At 44.8% G+C, this 22819-nt stretch overlaps 1 long non-coding RNA gene across 1 annotated transcript in view; it reads right to left on the bottom strand.

The window, feature by feature from the left end:
• Window positions 1-814: 814 nt before the first annotated feature.
• The window catches only part of LOC137300862 (uncharacterized), a 310362-nt gene continuing 288357 nt past the window's right edge, over window positions 815-22819 (bottom strand). The window contains exon 6 of the long non-coding RNA XR_010958169.1: window positions 815-944. This is a non-coding gene — a long non-coding RNA (uncharacterized lncRNA). The remainder of the gene's footprint in view (window positions 945-22819) is intronic.

Here is a 22819-nt window from a genome sequence, read left to right as displayed (position 1 = left end):
GGCAGGGAAGTGGAGCTGAGGTCGAAGATCAGCCATGATCTGAATGGCGGAGCAGGCTCCAGGAGCCATGTGGCCTACTCCTCCTCCTATTCCTTATATGTTCACCCACCCCCAACCCACCTGTTCTTGGGGGTTAAAATTTACCCCTTGTTCTCTGGATTAATAGTCCAGATCATTCATTGAAAGATAGAGATAGATACATGGATATAGATATTCAAAGGCTTTACTGTAGCACATACCCGTCACAATCTACATTTCACACTTTGTTACACATGCAAAACAATTTTGAGAAAATGAAAGCCAGGCATTTCATTTCTGGAACAAGGAATTTCCAAATAATTTACTGATCTGTAACTGACCTCAGAGCTTGTGAATCTTTGGAATTCTCTACCCCAGAGGACTGTGGACGCTGAGTTGTTGAGTATATTCAAGGCTGAAATAGATAGAATTTTGGACTCTAGGGGAATCAAGTGATATAGGGATTGGGCGGGAAAGTGGAGTTGAGGTCAGCCATGATTTTGTTGAATGGCGGAGCAGGCTCGAGGGGCCGGATGGCCTACTCCTGCTCCTATTTCTTAAGTTCTTATCTACTCGCAGAGCTATTGGCAAGCTCTAGATCAATAACTTGACCCCCTAGTAGTTGATAGGAACATGGAACAACATGAAGAAATTATATTGGGCAACACCAAAAGGCAAGTAATTGATTTCCCCTGGGTACTCTGACAGCCCTGGTTCAGCAATTAACAGCTAACTTTGCACTTAAACTTCTACACAGAAAGGGACAGACAGTATATGAAGGTGGCACTACCTGAGAGACAATTCCAGGGCCAAGATAAGTAGCTGTGCACGGTCTGGTATTCTATCTTCAGTGTGCAGTGAAGTTGACATCTCATTAGAAGCTTGCGATGACATAAAAATTGAACTGATCAGGAGCATATATTTTTCTGTAAGAGATATAATGGAATTTAATTATGAATATCCAAATCCATTCAGGAAATTCCATTTTAACCAATTCCTATCACATTGGATCTTCTGAAGTATAAATATCACAGCTAATCAATGCACTCCTGGCCTTTAGCACTGGGGCCTTCTGCCTGCTGCAGGACCCCTGAAGACCCAAGGAACGTCTGGGTGTGGTGGGTGGAAATAGTTTTCAACCATTATTCCATCATTGAGCTTCAGTGTGCGCCTGGTCGGCGGAGGGTCCCAACACGAGGCCACCATTAGGTTCCTTGAAGCACCCCTCCGTTGGGGCATTCCATGGGCAAAGTCAGAGGAAAGTGAGGCCGAGGCTGGAAATGCCTCCCTCCCACCTCATTATAATGCTTGTGCCAGGCCTGCATCTACTGCAAGCAGAGGGCCCACACCGCCCATTTAAGGAAAGTGTTGCCAGGTGCAACAAAAAGGAAACTCTACCCTTGTGTGCCCTGCTGCATGAGAAGACATGTACGTGAGGTGTAGAACGAGCTATTTGGTGAGGATTTACCATGCAGCCTCAGTCAAGGTGTATCAGGGTAAGCCAAAACTCTTCCTGGCATGCAACCACTTAGTACAATGAAAATCTGGCTAGCCTTACATTTGCAAACATCTGTAGCCTAGTAATTATTTTCTTCATCTACCTCTACATCCTCAGTATGACTGAAATAACATTCACTCTGGCTGCCACTTTCTGCCAAGCAGTTTGTGTGAGGGTAATTTTCTAAGTATTCACTGGTGGTGGGTATCCTCAACTGCCAATTTTTTGATATTCACTGTCAGCTGGTGAGCTTCCCCACTGCTCATATATATGTGGCTCAATTAGTAACACTTTTGCCTCTGGGTCTAAAGGTTGTGGGTTCAAGTCCCGCTCCAGAACTTGAGCACTTAATCCAGGCTGACACATCAGTGCAGTACTGAGGGAGTGCGGTGCCATCTTTCAGATGAGATGTCTGCCCTCTCAAGTGGATATAAAAGATCAGATGGCACTATTTCGAAGGAGAGCACGGGAGTTCTCCCCAGTGTCTAATATTTATCCCTCAACCATCATCACTAAAAAAAAACACTGATGATCTGGTCATTATCTCATTGCTGCTTGTGGGACTTTGCTGTGTGCAAATTGGTGGCTGCAATTCTTACATTACAACAATCCAAAAGTACTTAATTGGCTGTAAAGCGCTTTGGGACATCCAGAGATTGTGAAAGGCCTTGTATAAATGCAAGTTCTTTCTTTATGTGGAATATCGCCCCCTATGTTTCTTTTAATGGGGAGGGCACTCTATTTCCCACCTGCTTCCATGTCCCCTGCTGACTGGGTTGGGGTTAATGAGACCATCCCAGCACAGTCTAGGTAAGCATTTTGCTCATTGTTCCATGGTCTCATCAATTACTACCCAGATCGTCAAAATTCACCTAGTCATTTCTATTAAGGGCCACATGCTATTAAACCCATATACCTGTTAATTTTGGGATTAAACAATATGCTGGTCTGATTCTGAAACCCAGACTATGATTGGCTGGTTTAAGCCCGACTGCAGTGTGGAGGCACTCTTCTGGTGATTCACAGTTCAAGCACGCAGGGGGGGAACCTCTCCATTGCACAGTTCAAGATGGAGCTCGGTACCCCAAGAATTGTTATACGCTTGTATTTCAGAGTGGCGTGCTGGAATAAAGAATCTTCCAGGGAAGTATTTTTCTCTGTTTGATCATTTTAGCAAAAAAGTAAACACGTGTGTAAAGGGGTATTTACATAAATAGAAAGTACCAGCAGACAAGTGTGCAGAGTTGGAATTGCTGATTGAAGCTTTTAGAGCACTATCAGCTAATGAGCCTGCACCAACATGTTCTTACATGGAGTTTAACTCAGATGTGCTGACTGCAGATAACATTTAATCAGAGGATTGAGAAAATGGCCTCACGGATGAATAGTGCAAGAGTTACAAATCTGTTGGCTCTTCTATCTCTCTCTCTCTCTCTCTCTCTCTCGTCAGCTTCTCCCTCTCTTTCCCTCTGACTAGGACTCTTCTTTTCTTCTCATAGAAATTCTGCATTGCTCAGAGACCAAACAGTGGGCTATTCAATGGTTCAGTTCATAAATGTGCTGCCAGTGTGGAACTGAGACATACAGGGCAGGAAATGTCCCCCAGATTTGATCACCAGTAGTTGCTAAAATGGCTTAATCCAAGTTAGGAGGGCACTACAGTCAGTTCCAGTGGCCTGGGGTAGAGAGGAGAAAAATCAGGCATGGTTCCCTTTCCTGATTGCTATCAGGTGATGCACTCGGAAACTGTGTGTGTGTGGACATCAGGTCAGGACAGGACTTGATTTGGCTGTGATGCTCTCCACAGTCGAATAGTCCATGAATGCTCACTGTTTGGACTCACACATGAAGAAGGGACAGTTGGGCAAGGTTTCAAAGGGCAGCTGACACCCTCGAGTGGAGCCCAGTATGATGCAACAGAAATAAATGAGGAGAGGAGAAAATGGGTGATTAAAATAAATCTGCAAATAGGCATCAAACGTTGCTCTGTGAAAAGGATTAATTGGACAATAAGTTCCTAAAATCAAACACTGAATATTCAACAAACAATATAACCTTGTGTTGGACTACAAACTCTGAGAGGTTGAATGACTAATCTTTGTGCATTCAATTACTTTTCCAGTAAAATGCCCTGCATCTCACTGAAAACCATTACTAAATGTAGATAGCGTTTAAAGCACTCTTCACATCCTCTAACTTTTCTACGAGCTGAAAAGTTATTGGAGATCATTAAGGCTATCGTGAAATATGATCCTCCCCTTTAATATATATATCCTAATGGAAGCTCAATGGTAAAACAAGAGAGAATAATCCCATCGATTCTAAAGATGACCTATTTTAGGACAAAATGTGTAACACTGCAATTGAAGACATCCATCACCCTGACATTAAGTAGTGTTTAGGTATTACTGTTTGTTACTTTTAGATTTTTCTTCATTTCTAGAAGACAACTACACTGAAAATGTTCTGTTGGCTTGGAAACAACAATGGGTAAACTCTTTTATAATGAGGAGCAAGAAGAACTGCTTGAACACTGAATTGCACATTATTTGATATTCATAAGTCGAGTGTCCTTTTTCATCTACTAGCGGATATCCCGTGGCATTGCTAATGGGGAGTCTATGGTCTGGTGCAGGGTTCGAATGTTGAGCTCCGAACCTGGCCTGTCTCGTTAATCCCACCGCTCAAGAGGTAAATTAGAGGTTAACAAATGGCTTGTATGGGTCCAGGCTCCAGTTCAATGTCTGGCTTTCTCTCTCTTTTAAAAAACATTTTGCTTGCATCAGTAATAAAGTTCAACACTTAAAATGTGATACTGGTGCATCAGATCTCGGGGGGTAATTTTAACCCCAGGGGACGGGTGGGTTGGGGGCGGGTGGGAGGTTAAAGTAGCAGCTTTTTGAAGGGCAACTGCAACCCGGCTCCAACGCGCCCACTTCCGGGTTTAACCCAGGCGCATTTGGATGCGCGCACATCAAAAACCCGGAAGTCCCGTCCACACTTGATGCCGGTGAGCAGATTGTTAAAGGGGCAATTTACCTCATTGAAATAGTTGAGATACTTAATTTTTTGTTGTTTCTAAGGTTGAAATTAATTTAACCTCACCTGCACAAGTTTCCAATGGCTTCTGAATCTCGTCAGCTGAATGGAGGCGAGAAAGGCCAATCCATGAGGTAAATGCCTTTATGACACTGCTTGAGGGCCAGGAGGAGCAGGAGTATTCTCTCCAGGCCCAACAAGCTCACCTGCCTCGATCGGACTGCAGTGATCAGACCGCCCCCCATCCGATATCCGACCACCCCCCCAACGATGGGAGACCTCCCCCACAATGGCCGAGAACCCCTGAAGGTAAATCCGATCACCTTCCTGCCCGCGATCTTCTCCAATATCCCCCCTCACCCCCGATCTTCTCCAAGGTCCTCCCCTCCACCGCGATCTTCTGCAAGGACCCAACACCCCCATGTCCTCCATGGCTCACGATCTCTCCCTCCCTCCTTCCTCTCCGATTCCTGGCTGCTTTCCCTCCCAACAGACAGCCAGCCTGTTAATCTGGCTGTTGTGCGGGAGACCTGGAAGCAAAAATAATTACCTTCAATTGAGTTGCGATCGCAGATTCCGACACACTCACTTCACTTCTACCCACCCGCTCAGTTCCCGGCTCCAAGTAAAAATCATGCCCCTGGAGTCTGATGATATATCTTTGTGATATATCTTGCATGTGATAAAAACAGAAAATGCTGGAAGCATTCAGCAGGTCAGGCAGAATATGTGGAGAGAGAAACAGTTAACATTTCATCAGAACTGTCTTTAGAGAGTCAGATTTCCAGCATCCACAGTATTTTGCTTTTGTTTTAATATATATATGTGCATGCGTGCACACTGGTGTGTGTGCGCAGTCCCATTGCATTGCTCAAGGAAAATCAGAGGTTTTAGAAGAACAGAGAAGTTTTCTTATATTTGTTCTCAGCACAGGCACGATGGGCTGAATGGCCTCCTTCTGTGACGTATGATTCTATGATCCTATGTCAGCAATGCGGGCAAAGCCTTATTTTTTGCCATCCCTAGTTGCCCTGAGAAGGTGGTGATGGGCCTTCCCCTTGAACTGCTGCAGTCCTTGTGGAAATGGTGCTCCTACAGTGGTGTCAGGGAGGGAATGCCAGGATATCGACCCAGCAACAATGAAGGAATGGCAATATATATCCAACTCAGGATGGTGTATGACGGAGAGGAACTCGGAGGTGATATGTTCCCTTGACTTTGTTATCCTTGTCCTTCTCGGTGATTGAAGTTATAGGGGAGGGAGGTGCTGCTAAGTAGCCCTGTGTAGTAGCTTCACTCCATACCTCATTCTAAGGTATACCTGTAACACCTTTCTACACTCCACATTGAACGAGGATTAGTCTCTTGGCTTGCTGGTTATTAAGAAGTGAGGGATGTGCCGGGCCACGAGGTTACAGATTGTGGTGGTATACAATTCCTCTGCTGATGATGGCTCACAGCGCTTTATGGATTCCCAGTTTTGACCTGCTGGATCTATCGGTAGTCTATCCCACTTAGCACGATGCTAGTGCCATATTACATAGCAGAGGATGTCCTCACGGTGGAGATAAGATTTTGGCTTCATAGGGACTGTGCGGTGATTAGTTCTACCAATGCTATCATGGAAAGATATGTCTGCAACAGGTAAGTTGGTGAGAACAAGGTCAAATAGGCCACTTCTTGTTGGTTCCCACACCACCTGATGCAGGCAAAGTCTGGCAGTTATATCCTTCAGGACTCAGCCAGCTCAGTTGTTGGTGATCGTACCAAGCCTCTCTTAGTGGTGAATGTTGAAGTCTCTACCCAAAGTGTATTCTGTGCCATTACTTCCCTCAGCATTTTCTCCAAGTGATGTTCAGCATGGAAGAGTACGGACTCTGCAGTTGAGTGAGGGCAGTTAGTGCTGATTAACTAAAGGTTTCCTTGACATAGTTTGACCTGAAGCCATGAAAACTCAAGTGATCAGGACCCAATGTTGAGGATTGCACCCGACTGTATATCATTGTGACCCCCATCTCTGGCGGATCTATCCTTCTAGTTGTACAGGGATGGTGATGTAGGAGTGTAGGTTTTATGCTATGGGACACTCATTTATCAACACTGGGAGTGGCCCTGCTATTTGCAAGCAAACTCAGGGACCCAGATATTTACGGGGAGGGGGGGATGGAACAGGGGCGACTTGTGGTGGCCGGGAAACCCGGGGAACGCGGAAATGCGGGGAATGCGGAGGTCCTGCCGAATTTAATGTGATTTTTTTTTCTCTGTTTCCTGGCTGGCAGATTGAGAGGCTGGCTGGATGTTGGGCGGGAAGGCTTGTGGTACAAGGCCACAGCCGGGGACTGGGGAGGAGGAAGAGAGGAAGAGATCGTGGGGGAGATTGCGGGGGGCGGGGGTGGCGGTGGGAAGAGATCGCGGGGGGGATCGCTGGGTGTCGTCTGATCGTGGGGAAGGGGGCCGATTGTGGAAGGTTAACTTGGTGGGCCGGTGGGAAGCACTCCTGCTCCTCCTGGCCCACAAGCAGTGCTGGAAAAGCTCTTACCTGCTGGATCCGGCAGTTCTTGCCTCCCTTCAGCTGCCGGGTTTCCCAAACACTGGGAAACCCGGCCCACAGCCGTTAAATCTAAATGGCTGCTAAAATCTGAAGCGCGGCCTCATTAGCATATTTAAATTACTGACCCGTCTCTCGAGAGCAGGTTATCCGCCCGCCCCCCCAAAACTGCCCCGGTTAAAAGGAAAGTAGGCGTGTTCACGGCAGGTTGGGGTCGGGTTTCAGATTTTTAAGAATTTAACCCCCCCCCCCCTCCCTCTCCCACCCATCCTGGGGGGATAAAATTCCCCCAGAGTCTGGTAGTACTTTGAGGGCTCCCTGAGGTCTAGAAACATTACAAAGAGGGGTACTGGGAAAATTGGAACAGGTCCCGGAATCTGAGATCACTTGGGGAGAGAGGTCCCAGGTCTGTTTTTACAATCGCGATCGCAACTCAATTGTAGGTGAGTATTTGAGATTCCGGGATTCCCACGCGGCAGGCAGCCGGAATGACAGGCTGGCTGACTGCCGGGAGGGAAAGGAGCCGCGAATCAGAGAGAGGGGAGGGAGAGAAGGAGAGATCGTGTGCGGTGGAAAAAAAATTGGTGGGAGGACATGGACAAAATCAGGCGGGGGGGTTCCAGCCAGTATCAGGAATGGGGGGGGTGGGGTGTGTGCGAGGATGCGGCCAGCATCGGGGATCGGGGGGGGAGGGGGTTCCAGCATCAGCGGGCAGGGGGGGGGCTGTCGAAGCGGGGTCATGTCGCACCAGGTGAGCTTGTTGGGCCTGGATGAAGCACTCCTGCTCCTCTGGGCTCACAAGCAGTGTAATAAAGGCCCTCACCTCATGGATCCAGCCCTTCCCGCCTGCTTTCACTTGATGTGAATCGGAAGCGATGGGAAACCCGAAAGTAAGGTTAAACTCATTTAACTTTTGCAATACACAAAGAATTAAATATCTCAACTATTTCAATGAGGTACAATGTCTTTTTAATTATCGGCCCGCTAATTTTAAGTAGGGGCGGGACTTCCTGGCGTCTGTTGTGCACACGCACCCAAAGACGCCTGGGTCCCACTCCAAAAAGCTGTTACTTTAACCTCCCACTCGCCCCCAACCCACCCGTTCTTGGAGGTTAAAATTACCCCCCTTGTCCCCAGTAAAACAGTAGACAAAGGAATGTGTTACAAATGCTTTAAGCCTTTGCCTACAAATACTGCCAACAATCTTTTCTAGTGTACAATGTGCTAAAGCTCCACTATGACCCATCTACTTCGCCAAATGACTGTTATACTCTAATAGCTGATAATGCAAATGTCAACAGCTATCTGTGATGCTGTTTCAGATTTGTATAAGGCCTCCTAAAAGGCTTTAACTGAATCATTTATTTCCAGAGGGTCTGTAGTGAGTATTCATGATGAACTTCCTATTGCATAATGCAGCACTAGCTGCTGCCTCCAACTCCTTTAGTTGGCAGACAAGAGAATTATCCATTTAGTTTGTGGTGGGTTCAATCGTCTGCACTTGGGATCAGTAAACCAAAGAGAGATTGAGTCTATGGAAACATTGTAAAAATACTTTGCTGACAAGATCGCCACAAAGTGATTCACCTCCATCCATGTCACAGCTGCTTGCTGTATTATCAGACTGACTTTTTTACCAATGTTAGAGAACAGAGGAAAATATACACCTCAATCTATCATGGACATGTGGCAGATGAAATTTAACGCAGACAAATGCGAGGTGATGCATTTCGGAAGGAAGAATGAGGAGAGGCAATATAAACTAGAGGGCACAATTCTAAAAGGCGTAAAGGAACAGAGAGATCTGGGGGTATATGTGCACAAATCATTGAAGGTGGCAGGACAGGTTGAGAAAGCGGTTAAAAAAGCATACGGGATCCTGGGCTTTATAAATAGACGCATAGAGTACAAAAGTAAGGAAGTTATGATGAACCTTTATAAAACACTGGTTCGGCCACAGCTGGAATATTGTGTCCAGTTCTAGGCACCACACTTTAGGAAAGATGTGACGGCCTTAGAGAGGGGGCAGAAGAGATTTACTAGAATGATTCCAGGGATGAGGGACTTTAGTTACGTGGATAGACTGGAGAAGCTGGGATTGTTCTCCTTGGAACAGAGATGGTTGCGAGGAGATTTGATAGAGGTATTTAAAATCATGAAGAGTCTAGACAGAGTAGATAGAGAGAAACTGTTCCCATTGGCGGAAGGATCAAGAACCAGAGGACATAGATTTAAAGTGATTGGCAAGAGAACCAAAGGTGACATGAGGAAAAACTTTTTTACACAGCAAGTGGTTAGGATCTGGAATGCACTGCCTGAGGGGGTGGTGGAGGCAGATTCAATCATGGCTTTCAAAAGAGTACTGGATAAGTACTTGAAAGGAAAAAATGTGCAGGACTATGGGGAAAGAGCAGGGGAGTGGGACTAGCTGGATTGCTCTTGCATAGAGCCAGTGCGGACTCGACGGGCCGAATGGCCTCCTTCCATGCTGTAACCTTTCTATCTTGTATTATTCATAGTCAAATTCCTTGCTCATAGACAGATTTTAAACATCAAGGCCTAGAAATTCAGGAGCACCCCCACCCCACCACCACCACAGTAAAGTTACCCCACGCACAAATGGAGAGGTCCAAGGAGCCCCAGATATTGGGCCTCAGACCATATTACCATGAGGCCAGCATTGAGAGAAGGACCCTCCGGGAAGGAGGTACCAAGATCGGAGCGCTGCTATCATTGCAGCGACCCTCAGATAAGTGAAGCCTCTAGCGGGGGGCAGGGGGGGTGGTGATCGGGGGCCGGGTAGCCTGGAGGTCAGGGCCAGGGGAGGGAGATCAGAGGTCATGGAGCCTGGAGGTCGGGACCGGGTGGGGGGGGGGGGGGGGGGGTGCGGGGTGCAGCAGCGGCAGCGTTCGGGATGGTGTTTACTTGGCAAGTACTTGCTTTTTTTTTCAGGCGACCTTTAGGGTTGGTTTCCCTGAGGGCGATGGCAGCGCTCAGGGCAAACCAATGTTTCAGCGGAGGACGTGAAGCAAGCATTAGGCCCCTTATTTGCATATGCATAAGGCCTAACACCTACTTCAGGCGTGGGTAAAGGATGCCTCTTGTATGTCCTTATCCAAGATGGCGGGCGGCGCACTTGCAGTCGGAAGTGTGCACACGTTTCCTGCCCGCCAATTTGGGGCCTTAGGAGGATGAGAAGCGCCTGAAAAATGGACACCATGCCACCCAATTTCTAGGCCCAAGACACCAGAACTACAAAATTTACAGCTAAAATTGAAAATTTATAACACAACAAAAAGTATAAATGAATCAATTTCCTAAATTAAATCGTTATTTATCTTTATATACTTACCTGTACAAATAGTTCTAAGTCCTTGGAAAACCTTTTCTCCTTGAGGCCCACGATTAGATTTAGTTTACATCTGTTTCACCACAGGCCCTTTTTCCATCCAATTCTGTCATAGACTTGTTCCTCTCACCTACCACAGTCCCATACCGAAGCCCAGCCTTTCCACACCGGATTCTGGGCTTTGCTGCGGCATGCCACCTTTAACTAATGCCCCTGGTTTCTCTCTCGCTCGCATTTCACATATCTGTCTCTCTCAGCATCGCCCTAGAACAATGGGGAGACTGAGGGACGTTGGGAGTAGCACAGTTTTGATAGTCTGGCAAAGGTGAATTAGAGTAGGAGACAGTGCAATCAGCCACCATTTAAATATAGTGAGGATTTAGAGAGTTGGAAATTTTAGAGGATGGCATATTTGGAACTTAGAAGGACGACAGGAAAGATCAGAGGAGCAAGGACCATAGCAGTATGGATAAAATAGAGAGACAATGAAGCTTTGGACCAAGACTGGGATGGAGGCTAGAGTGAGAAATAGATCTATTAACAACAAGCTTTGTCTTGTAACATGTTCTCCTGTTTGTCAACAGGAACTGTTCCTTTCAAGTAAGAAATGGCTGAGGGACACCAACACTTTAAGCGATGTTGCCATTTCTATGTCGAAAGTAATTGAGTGAGATTACTTTTGCTCAGAGACAGACTGGTAAGAGGACTGAGATACAAATGAATAAATTGTGGCTCGCACAAAACTAAGCTGCTGACATGAACTAGTTATCTTTTAAGCAGCAATCCACAACCAACAAATAACACAGCGTAGGGAGATAATGCTTGAAGAAAATGGAGAGATGCAACAGATACTTAAGGAATAAACAGATAAGGACCACAGTGGTGAAGATGGCAAGTTGGGAAAAATAAGGAAATTTGTACCATGCAAATCCAATGAATTTTTAATGGTGGTGAAATGAAATGATAAGATAAAGGACATTATAGGGGACCTAAAGGTTCCATGGCACTATCTGAAGAAGAGCAAAGAATTCTTCCCCAGCCTTGGAATTACATTGTGGGACAGCATTTTACAAATGCTTGAAGCAGTCACCTGAAAGCTCTCTCTCCACTATTTTAGCAAGCAACTACAATGTAGATTGAGTTGATGTTGCTGGTGAAACAGATCAAGAGAATGCAAGTGACAATTTATGGTTAGAGAATGACTATATGTAATAGCAAAAGCTGTGGCTAGAGAACATAAGAAATAGGAGCAGGAGTAGGCCATACGGCCCCCCGAGCTCCACTTTCTTGCCCGATCCCCATATCTCTTGATTCCCTTAGAGTCCAAAAATCTATCTCAGCTTTGAATATACTCAATGACTGAGCATCCACAGCCCTCTGAGGTAGTGAATTCCAAAGATTCACAACCCTCTGAGTGAAGAAATTTCTCCTCATTTCAGTCTTAAATGGCCGACCCCTTATCCTGAGACTATGTCCATTAGTTCTAGACTCTCCAGCGAGGGGAAACAGCCTCTCAGCATTTACCCTGTCAAGCCCTCTCAGAACCTTATATGTTTCAATGAGATCACCTCTCATTCTTCTGAACTCCAGAGAGTGTAGGCCCATTCTACTCAATCTCTCCTCATAGGACAATCCTCTCATCCCAGGAATCAATCTAGTGAACTTTCATTGCACCCCCTCTAAGGTAAGTATATCCTTCCTTAGGTAAGGAGACCAAAACTGTACACAGTACCCCAGGTGAGGTCTCACCAAAGTCCTGTACAATTGCAGCAAGTCTTCTTTACTCTTGTACTCCAACATCTTGCAATAAAGGCCAACATACTATTTGCCTTCCTAATTGCTCACTGTACCTTCATGCTAATGTTCTTTGTTTTGTGTACCAGGACACCCAAATCTCTCTGGACACCAACATTTAATAGTTTCTCATCATTTAAAAAATATTCATTTTTTTTATTCTTCCTACGAAAGTGAATAACCTCACATTTCCCCACATTATACTCCATCTGCCACCTTCTTGCCCACTCACTTAACCTGTCAATATCCCTTTGCAGACTCTGTGGGCCTGATTTTAGCAGGCCTGAGGGTTTCCGGCGGGTTGGGTTTCGGGTGCGTGGCCTCCGCGCCCGGTGAAATTAGTGGGTTGTCCGCGCGATCGTAGCAGGCAATCCACTAATTGGAATCACTTACCTGCTCCTCCGGGGTCCGCGCTGCTGGTCTGCGCGTCGGGCGGGCTGCGCATGCGCAGTACGATCTGTCAGCTGGAGGCTCTCTAGTTAAAGGGGCAGTCCTCCACTGACAGATGCTGCAACCAATGGAACAAATTACAGCATGGAGCAGCCCAGGGGGAAGGCTGCTCCCAGTTTAATGATGCCTCACCCCAGGTATCATCAGATGGGGTGAGGAGGAGGGGGAGGACACAGATCTTCCCCCCGGCGGGCGGGAGGAAGCGGCCTGCCTCTGCCATCAAGAAGGCCTGGCTCGAGGTGGCAGAGGGGGTCACCTGCGCCACAAACATATCGCCCACCTGCATACAGTGCAGGAGGCGCTCCAATGACCGCAGTAGGTCAGCCACAGTGAGAACACGTAGTCTTTCCCCTACACTCCGTCTGCCACAACACTGCCCCCACCCCACATCTCCTTCGGCACCGCCAACACTACTCTGTCACATCACCCCTCATACCCACTCAAACCTACTCACCTCGCCAGTACTCACCCCGCCACTAACACGCAACCCAATCCTCATACAATCTCATGGCTCTATCCCATACTCATCCTCTCGTGCATCTCCCTCACGGCCAGCCTCACTCAACCTGCCACCACCTGTGCTGCAGCCACAGGGCATGCATCACATATGTGCAGTAGGCAGCGTAAGGCAAACGTGTCGTGAGCATGAAGGGGATGCACAAGGGTGTCTGAGGGTTTGCCATGGGTGTTACCTATATTGAATTTCAGAGCAACAAACATCACACATTATATTGGCACCACCACTGCCATGTCTCCGTGAATCCTGTCTGTTGTGTCCAATAATGCCCGCTCCTGGGTATCACTATGAGGACCCACCACTGATGCCACCCATTGTGTCACTGCAGAGTAGGTGCAGGTGTATTTGCAGGGCTCCTCCGCGCAGACGACTGAGAGACATCGGCGGTGTACCCGGCTGCACCCTGGAAGGATGCGGAGGAGAAGTTGTGGAGGGCAGTGGTGACTTTGGCAGCGACAGGTAAGCAGATGGTGCTGGGGCCAGCCAGGAGCAGCTCGGCATGAAAGAGCCTGCAGATCTCCACGAATACATGTCGAGTGAATCTGCGCCTCCGTGTGCACTGCTGCTCAGAGAGGTCCGGGGAGCTGCGCCTCGGTCTGTGGACCCTGTGGCGAGGGTAGTGCCCTCTGCGATGCATCTCTCTCTGCGGTTGCCCTCCCTCCTGCTGTGCAGGTGGGCGTGCAACAGCACCGTGTTGGGGGGCTCCACGTCTGTGCGGCGGACGGCGTGGACTGCGAGGCTGCTGGGGCTGGTCATGCTGTTCGTCCTCCGAGGGTGTCCATGCACCACCCATCTGGCAGGTGTTGGTCTGAGGGGTTGTGCAGGGTAGGTGGGTGGTTCCTCGGACTGGGGCTGCGGTTTCGCGTCGGTCTGTCCTCTGGCTTGGCGGGGGGTGGTGGGGGGCAGGGGTTGCCCTATGTGACGCGGTGGCCTCCTGCGTGGGTGAGGGCTCTCCCCCCGCCCCCCACCCCCATGGAGTGCACCTTGGCAGCTGCCACAGGCTGCTGGCTGCAACACGCCTGGTTGGAGGGAGACTGTTTCCCCCAGTGTGTGAAACACTCTGCGTTGAAGGTAAAATCCCACACTTCCTGTTTTGACAGCTGATTCAGCTCATTTAATGACCTCAACAAGCAAGGTAAGTACACTCAAGTGGAACCCCGCTGGCTTTAATTGCCTGCGGGATTCCCACCAGCGGGGGCCGCGCACGCAGCCCCGCACGTCATCGGGGAACCCGGAAGTGGTCGGGATCGTGGCGCGATCTGGTCACGTGACTGGATATCGGGATTTTCGGGGCCCCCCCGCTGGAAACCCGCAGGAAATCCGACGCTAAAATCGAGCCCTGTGTGTCCTCCTCACAGCTTACTTTCCCACCTAGCTTTGTATCCTTAGCAAACTTGGATACATTACACACGGTCCCTTCATCTAAGTCATTAATATAGATTGTAAGTGGCTGAGGCCCCAGCACTGATCCTTGCGGCACCCCACTAGTGACAGCCTGTCAACCTGAGAATGACCTACTCTCTGTTTTCTGTCTGTTAACCAATCCTCTATCCATGCTAATATATTACCCCCAACCCCACGAGCCCTTATCTTGTGTAACAACCTTTCATGTGGCACCTTATCAAATGCCTTTTGAAAATCCAAATATACAACATCCACTGGTTCCCCTTTATCTATCCTGCTAGTTACATCCTCAAAAAACTCTAATAGATTTGTCAAACATGATTTCCCTTTCATCAAAGGCTGACTCTGCCTAATCATATTATGATTTTCTAACTACCCTGTTACCACATCCTTAATAATGGATTCCAGCATTTTCCCGGTGACTGATGTCAGGCTAACTGGCCTGTAGTTCCCTGTTTTCTCTCTCCCTCCTTTCTTGAATAGCGGTGTTACACTTGCTACCTTCCAATCCACTGGGATCATTCTAGAATCTCAGGAATTTTGGAAAATCACAACCAATGCATCCGCTATCTCTGCAGCCACCACTTTTATAACCCTAGGCCATCAGTTCCAGGGGATTTGTCTGCTTTTAATACCTTTAATTTCTCCAGTACTTTTCCTTTACTAATATTAATTACCTTAAATTCCTCACTCTCAGTAGACCCTTGGTTCCCCATTATTTCTGGTAAGTTTTTGTGTCTTCTACAGTGAAGACAGATACAAAATATTTGTTTAATGTCTCTGCCATTTCCTTTCTCCCCATTATAATTTCTCCTGTCTCAGCATCTAAGGGACCCACATTTACTTTCGCTACTCTCTTCCTTTTTAGATTATTTGTAGAAGCTTGTACAATCTGTTTATATATTTCTTGCTAGTTTACTCTCATATTCTATTTTCTCCCTCTTCATCAATTTTTTGGTCATCCTTTGCTGGTTTCTAAAACTCTTCCAATCCTCAGGCTTACTATTCTTCTTAGCAACAATAAAAGCCTTTTCTTTTAATCTAGTACTATCCTTAATTTCTATAGTTAGTCATGGGTGGATCACTTTTCCCGTGGAGTTTTCATTTTTCATTGGAATGTATATTCGTTGAGAATTATGAAATATTTCTTTAAATGTTCGCCATTGCTTATCTACCATCGTATCTTTTAATCTAATTTCCCAATCTACCTTAGCCAACTCGCCCCCTATGTAATTGGCTTTATTTAAGTTTAAGACTCTAGTTTCAGACTTAAGTGCGTCACTCTCAAATGAAGCACTGACTATCACAGAGATATCAGTGATTGTGAATCGGCCCAAAAGAGGACTGCTAAAACTTCACCTGTAATCCATGGGGAGTGTGTTGGAGTTGGAGGCTAGTCCTGAGTTAAGAATTATGGCTTGTGAGAAAGGTTTTGGAAGATACACAATCACAACCAAGTAGTATAAGGAAAAAGAGTAAAGGTGAACAGGACAAATGAGTCAAACAAAATCACACAGATAGAGGAACAGAATGTGGCTAACTGAATATAAATGGCAGTAAATAAATCAAAGAGTTAAAAGAAAAAGGAAGATGCTATAAATAAAATAAAATATACTGGAAATTCACAGCAGGTTAGTCAGTATCTGAAGAAGAATTACCTTCTGTTAAAAGGTCCCAAATGAAATGTTAATCTATCAAAAAAAAATTGAAGTGCTTCCCACACTGGCTTCAGACACCAGCCTGCACTGAGGTAGCTCAATCTATAATTGGCCTCAGCACCCCAGGTTGAAGGGAGAAAAAATTTATCAGGGTTCCAGATCTTGATCACTGTTCGGTGCATCTACTGAAAGTGCATCTGTGTGGATGTCAGTGAAGAACAGAATTGGACTTGGTTGTGATTCCCCACATGGTTAAATATTCTGTCAATAAACAATGTCCAGGCTCACACACAGCGAATGGTACTTGGGCAAGATATCAGGGCATTAGTCATTCAGAGTCAGAAAGGGAAAGATCAAAGGAAAAGATCAGAGCGGATGGTGAAAAGTTAGTTAACAAGGACCAAAACAGGAGTTCAGACAGAAGTGAGGTTAAAAAAGATGGGATTGGAGAAACACAAAAGAGTAAAAGGGAACAGTGGATTTGCTTCCAGCCAGGAATTGCTTGGGTTTACTGGGCGTGGGGTAGGAGGAAATGCTACTGGATTTAAATAATTTAAATGAGACCCAATTGCTCCCAAATTGATTTCATTCTCATTGCACTTGGTACAAGGATAAACCCAGAACACATATAGTACCTGGAGGGTAGTTCCATTCCACTGCATGCTCCAATTCTAGCTTGTAGACAGGCTTGATAAAATTAATTTACTCTCTTTGCATTTGAAGTGATTCTACAACCTAGTGGATAGCCACAAGGGCCCATTAATGTATCATGGATATATGACCAATATATATAGCACTCGCACACAAAATGAAAAATGATGATGATCTAGGTTCATAGTTGCTATGTAAAGATAGAATCATCTTCTACATAAGTAATGCCCTACTATAATACTTATGTGAAATTAGGTTTTATGACAATGTAAAACTGCAGAATATACAAGCACCAAGAACATTACTATAAGCTGCAATACCTTCACAGAGCCAGATTCAACCCCGATTTTAACCTAACCAGCCCAGCGGTTGAAGTCAATGGAGAGTAAAATTGGACGAGGTGAAAAACAGGCATTCAGACTGAACCTGCCCCGTTTGCACCGGGTGGGTGAGGTTAAAATTGGGCCTAATTTTTCTAGTTTTATTGCGTAAGGCAAAACATAAGCAGAATTTCTCTTAGTGTTTGCAAAATTTGAATCTGCTGTTCTTCTCCTCCCCTCCTCTTCGACTCTTCTCTCCTCTTCTCTTCCCTCCAATTTTTATTCCTCCCCTCCTGAAAAGAGTTATGCTGGGGTAGTTCTATGGGTGCCAGTCGTTGACTCCAGTACCTTACCATGCTTCATGTGTGAGCCTAGGCAATAAGGGGTGGATGTAAATCTTTACTGCTTGGGCAGAGCACAGAAAGGCAAATCTGGCTAAAAGGATCGCATGCCCCTTACAGAATCTGCCAACCATTAATTTCAATGGAAGAGAACACGAGTGGTTTATGTTACCATATCTACAGCCAAAACATTAGCCTGTCTTTTCTCTTTACAGATGTTGAGGGACCTGCTGATATTCCCAGCATTTTTGTTTTTATTTCAGATTTCAAGCATTTGCATTTTTTTTTTCTTTTTATCCTCATGCAATGAATTAATTTTGTTGTTTGTTGTGTGGTGACTTGTTAAGTAGGCGAACATAACAGCCATTCTAAATCCCACAAACAGCAATGGCCAGGTCATTTTTTTTTGGTGGTGTTGATCGAGGGAAAAATGTTAGATCGTTTTTCACTTTTGTCACTTGAAGTGGAATTCAGCCAAGGTCAGGGGATTAAAATCCTCCCCCTCTGTCGACGATAAGTATCCTGCCTGAAGTAAATTGCGACAATTTCAATTCTAGATGCGAGACCACAAGCACAAATTAGCACTAAATTCAAAATTTCGATCAAAGATGTTAAAGGAATGTAAAAAATGGTGTAAGAAATGGAAAAATTCACATTCGCCCAGTTGTAGGTGTTCTATAGAGGTTGAAGTCGTGCACAGTCAGATACAAATTCCAATGCATGGTTCCTGGAGTGCATCAGGAGTGTATTTCATAAAATTATGCACTCCCAGCTCACCGTTTTGCATCCAAGAAAGTTAATGGGTAAAAATTCGCAGGTTGAGAGTGCAAAACTTTGCAATGTGTTTCAGGCATGCGCCTAATGCATAATAATAGAATTTTTGCCTCATTGTTGGAACCGGACAGAGGAAGCTTAACACTTTACCTAGCACTTGTTCCATCTTATCTGGGAGCATTTGATGTTTGCACTGGGTAGCAAAAGTGCAAACTGTTTTCTTCCGAAGCACTGACATAAATATTTGTCAAATGGATTGACTCACTAAGCCCAATGTTAATCCTGCATACAGTAATTTTACAGAAGCTTATTAAATTCTTCCTGCTATGACCTAATTAGGCTCCTCTTTAAGGAGTGGGATATACAAAAAGCACCAGTGGCCTCATTGGACTGTAGATGGCTGTTCAGAAGTCTCAGTCCATCAACCCACCATTCTCCCTGAAAATCTCACAGGTTGTCTATTGCTCCATGAAAAGTCGGTAAAGAACCTTTTAATTCTCCGAAATATCAGGCGGGGATAAGTCTTAGCTCACAAACATAACATAATTGAACCCAGGAGCCATGTGAGCTCTAAAACGTGGAGAAAAATAAAGTGGCCATGCTGTGTGCCACAGTGGTGTAGTACATTGTTGCACCACAAAGTGGCAGAATATTAATCACTACCTCGTACACAGTAAATACCTAATTTCAGCTCTGCCATCAGGGGGAGATGCTAGCTATTGCCGCACAGTGTAGGAGAGAAAGGCAAAAAATTAGTTTCCACTGATACTCTTGGACACCTCTTAATCGCTATCGCTAGAGCACAATTGGCAGTGGCTTATGAGCAGGCCTCTGACTTGTACTTTTGGCTAAAGACCGTTGCCTTAGATTGTGAGAAGCCAAGCGTTTAAAGATGGAAACCGAAAAAATATAATAATTTGAATTTAAAAATTAAGTTTATTATATGGCCTGATAATCTACCAAATTTTAAGATGCTAAATGGGAGATTTGGAGTATCTATTTTCGGGTTAGTTAAAAGCAAAGTACTGCGCTCCTTGGATGGCTCATTAGATAAATTTGGAACTGAGCATTATAGGCCAGGAAAGGCCCAGATTGTATTTGCCATCTGGCTGTTCTCAGCTCAGTTGCGACAGGAAAAACTCTCTGGATTTGAGAGAGGAAACCACCCAGGGCTCCTCCTCCTTATCACTATCCAGTGACTCTTGCTGGAAGTTGTAAACAATTTTACAACTTGGTGTTGTAAAATTGTTTACAATTGTCAACCCCAGTCCATCACCGGCATCTCCACATCTTGCTGGAAGGTGTGTGGATGTCAGGTGAGGACAGGGTCAAGCTGAGCTGTGCTCTCCCATGGTCAAACAGTTTGCCAACACTCACCGTCTGGGTTCACACTGTAAAGAATGCTAATTTGGGTGAAGTACCAGACAGGTGCCAGCTCCCGTATAACTGTAACCCAGCATAAGCCAATGTAGTCATTGTTCTTATCTAGGCAAAGTGTTAAGGGCTCTACAGAAAAGACAAACAGCACAGACTCAGTACTCAATAAACATTGTTACTCATTAAGTCACTTCTCCCCAGCGCACCTGCTCCCTCTGATATAGAATAAAAATTATAACTTCTTGTTTATCCTGCATGAATCAACTAATAAAGACAGGAAAACATATTGATTTAAACCACTAACTGGAATATACAATCTAAATGCCTTTCTAACCTCTTCATAATGCATACAAATTGATGCAGGTTTGCATGAGAAAACTCAATTACTTGATCGTTTTCAGTCTGTGAATTCTGTAGCAGAATAATATATGAAGGTAATTTGATGTCTTTATTGGTATGAAAATGGGGTTAGAATCTGGAAGTTTTTATATGTGCTAGTTATGAAACTGAATAGTGTTCCTTATTCTGTTAATTTAGATTTTTGAAATACACTACACATGCAACCTGTACTTCTAGTCGTTGTACTGAAGTACAGGTTGCATGTGTAGTGTATTTCAAAATTCTAAATTAACAGAATAAGGAGCAGAGTTGGCTAGCAGTAGCTGCATGACAATAAAAGGCTTTGGAGTTGAAATTGGCCATGTGATATTCGGGAAGATTTTCCACTTTGCCTCTCCTGATACATCCCTAGCCTGTTATTTCCCGTTCATTAAGATGAAAATGATGTACCCCAAGCCCATGATTGCCAATCCATTAATGTTAATGGATTGAAAATTATGAGTAGGGATCTGTAGTTTCCTGCTATGTGCCGAGGAGAAACTCCCCGCTAATGATGCATTGACATCTTGCTTTGCTCAAATTGGCTGCCACATTTCTATATTACTACAGTGACTACACTTCAAAAAGTACTTCATTGGCTGTAAAGTGCTTTGGGATGTCCTGAGGTCATGAAAGGCGCTATATAAATGCAAGCTTGTTCGTTCATCGTTCAAATGAAATGCCTTTGTCCACTGTTCAACAAAGATGTTAATTCATTTATTTTAAACTGGTTATCATCTTTGATAAAATAGGGCCCAGGGAGAACACATTTCTCTGTATGTTTATCAGCAAACATGCGCAGATGGACACAAAAATTATAGTACAACAGATCTTTTGGCTCTTCTTGCTTGCACTGAATTTATGCCCTCCTCCAGGACTGATTTTAAACAATCCCATTTTCTTGCTTCTTCCCCATTTTCTTTTATATTCTTCTATAAATAATTACCGAGTACTTTTTTGAAAATTGTAACATCAATTAGCCGTTGCTCAGTGGTAGCACTTTCACCACTGAGTCATGAAGGTTGTGGGTTCAAGTCCCGCTCCAGAGACTTGAGGACAAAATCTAGGCTGGCACTCCAGAGCAGTACTGAGGGAGTGCTGCACTGTCGGAGGTGCTGTCCTTTGGATGAGATGTTAAATTGAGGGCCCTCTGCCCTCTCAGGTCGATTTAAAAGATCCCATGGCACTATTTCGAAGAAGAGCAGAGAGTTCTCTCAGTGTCATGGGAACCATTCTTCCTTCAACCTACACCATCAAAAGCAGATTAACTGATCATTCATATCATTGCTCTTTGTGTAGTTTTGATGATGCAGATGGCTGCCATATTTGCCTACATGACAGTCACTGCACTTTAAAAGTAACTCATTGTTTTTAGCATTTTGATAAATTTAATGTGACAAGTAAAATATTATTTTATTATAAGGTTGATAACAGTAGGACAGAGGATGAGATAAGTCAAGAAGTGAAGCCAAGCTAATGGTAGACAAAGATGCAATTTGCATTTAATTTCCATATCCTTCAGAGGAATGGGACTACACAAATAGCTCTCTCAGAGATCCAGCATAGGCTCAATGAGCTAAGTGGACTTCTTCTGCGCAACAAAATTCTATGAGGGAGAAATTGGTCTCGGGCGGTAGCGCAAGACGGGCGATGGTGAATCTCACAACTGCGGATCTTCTCAGCTCCTTCAGTCTTCCTACCCTTGTACAGTTTAAAACCCAACTTGGAATTGTAGGGGGTGGAATTGGTCTTGGACAGTAGCTGAAAACATGAGATAGTGAACCGGCAACCCATTTTACACCCCAAATAAAGCCAAATATGACCCAGCTACAGGGGGTGGTGTTAAACCATTTGAGCTTTGCATTGGTGCAGTGTAATTTCAGTCAAGAGCAAAACCAGGTTTAGAAGGTCCATTGGACTAGCTAGGAATGTTTTACTTAATTTTAAATGGTTTTAATGTTAGGAGTCAGCTCTCCACTAACATTAAGATTTAACTAGCCCCCGAGCAGAGCTCTGAATATACACACTTGTAGTTATGTGTGTTCCTTTGTTACTGAGGAAACCACTAGCTGGTCATGTAACTCGAGTCTGCTGGCTCTGCATAACATTCCACAGGGTACAGTCTGAGACCAATACCTGCAGCACAGTAGTGCCGTTAGATGGGATGAATGGGTTAAAGTGGGAAACTTTATTGTAACAGGTTTAATTTGAAGAAGAAATAAAGCAGCCAACAGGAACTAAAATTTAATAGCAAAATTTAGTAGCAAATTAGATTCCTAATGGGATTAAAAACCTGAGTAGAGGTAATATGAAAATGAGCATTTTTTTTTACAATTTTAAACTCAATTAGTTTAAATCTAAATTAAAAACTAAAATAATACGAGTAGGCCACAATGAAATTTATTAGCGTTTTCATGTCTTACAATTGAAGATTGAAGAATGGCTACACTGCACAATATCAGTATGAGGTACCCATCATTACCATCGCGATATTTATTATTCATACACAGCTGTACATGATTTTACTCCATGTCTAGACAGCCACCTTCACTTATTAATTTTAATTAAATCCAGGTTTAAAATACTTCAATTGACCCAAATCCTTGGGGGCATTGTATTCTATCATCTTCTATTTACATACGGAAATTACTTTCACACACAAGAAAATCATTTTTTTGTGCTATTATACTGGCACTTTTGTAC

The sequence above is a fragment of the Heptranchias perlo genome, chromosome 32, assembly GCF_035084215.1.
Source record: "Heptranchias perlo isolate sHepPer1 chromosome 32, sHepPer1.hap1, whole genome shotgun sequence".
Taxonomy (NCBI): domain Eukaryota; kingdom Metazoa; phylum Chordata; class Chondrichthyes; order Hexanchiformes; family Hexanchidae; genus Heptranchias; species Heptranchias perlo.
The sequence above is the reverse complement of the archived record's forward strand: the minus strand, read 5'-3'. Positions and strand labels throughout refer to the sequence as shown.